The sequence below is a fragment of the Hipposideros armiger genome, unplaced genomic scaffold (assembly GCF_001890085.2).
Source record: "Hipposideros armiger isolate ML-2016 unplaced genomic scaffold, ASM189008v1 scaffold_249, whole genome shotgun sequence".
Classification (NCBI taxonomy): domain Eukaryota; kingdom Metazoa; phylum Chordata; class Mammalia; order Chiroptera; family Hipposideridae; genus Hipposideros; species Hipposideros armiger.
Window position 1 is genome coordinate 1,741,001 of NW_017731599.1, and position 1,167 is coordinate 1,742,167.

Sequence of the window (1,167 nt, forward strand, 5' to 3'; positions counted from 1 at the left end):
ACTTCTCATCTAGGTATTTTCTCAGATATTAACAATAAATTTTACTCTAATCTTATATTCATCTGATAAAGTATGAAATATATCTATAAATTTTAGGTACCTTAAGTCTGTTTGGATCAAGCCATGCTAATATTGACAAACATATATGTCAGAAAGCACAAGATAGGGACAGTGGTAAACAGGATGGCAAATAAGACTTCCCTAATTTGGACCCTCCCTCAACAACAAATTGGTGTCATCCATGGAGAAAAGTGCATTGTGGGAGCTTTTAGGAGATTGTGAAACTTCAGTGGAATACAGGACCTAGGAGAACCATTTTAGAAGGCAGGCTCACCTAGGCAGCTGACTTGCTGATTATGTTCCCGGCTACAGAACCAGGCACAGCTCTGCTCCCCTGATGACTCAGCTATAGCCCTGTTCAGCTCCATCCTATCACCACCACCACACACCAAGGGACCCTGGAGGAGCCATGCCCACTGGGGCATCAGGTAGTAGGCACGCAGAACTCTGTTCCAGATGTGGAACCTTAAGTGGCTTGTAAACCAGCTCACGTCTCGCAGCCATGATGCACGATTCCCTAGAGGTAAAACCACCAAACTCAGTCAGACTGTAGGTTGTGAAAGGACCCTATACCTGGGGTCCAGCCCGTCCAGCCACAATCAGGAAACAGGCTTGCTGGCACAGGGACCAGGCAGGAGAAACTCCCATCTGAGCCACCAGAGATCCCAGGAGAGCCCTATATGCGGCTCAGCTCTGGCTTCCTCACAGCCACATTCTGCCAGAAGTCCTGAGGGTCCAGTTTCCCAGCAGGAGAAGACCTCCCCACTCGTCTGGGCCTCAGTGGATTCTGAAATGGCCTAGTGCTTGCCTCCAGCCCTTCCAGCCTTAGTCACGGAGCAGTCCATCCCATCCAAGGACCTGGCAGGAGACATGCTCATCCGTGTACCCAGAGCCAGGTCTGCAGGCCACAGTCTTTGCTGTGGAACCTGAAACAGCCCTGGGCTCCAGCCCCTCTCAGCCATGGTCCAGGTCTATTTCTGCCCACTGGAGGCCCCTCCAGTACTTGGCAACAGCCCTCCAAGAGACCTGGCATAAGCCACACCATCTACACACCTGGTGATAGGCCTGCTGTCTGAGGACCCTACTTTAATGAAGTAGACCCTTATC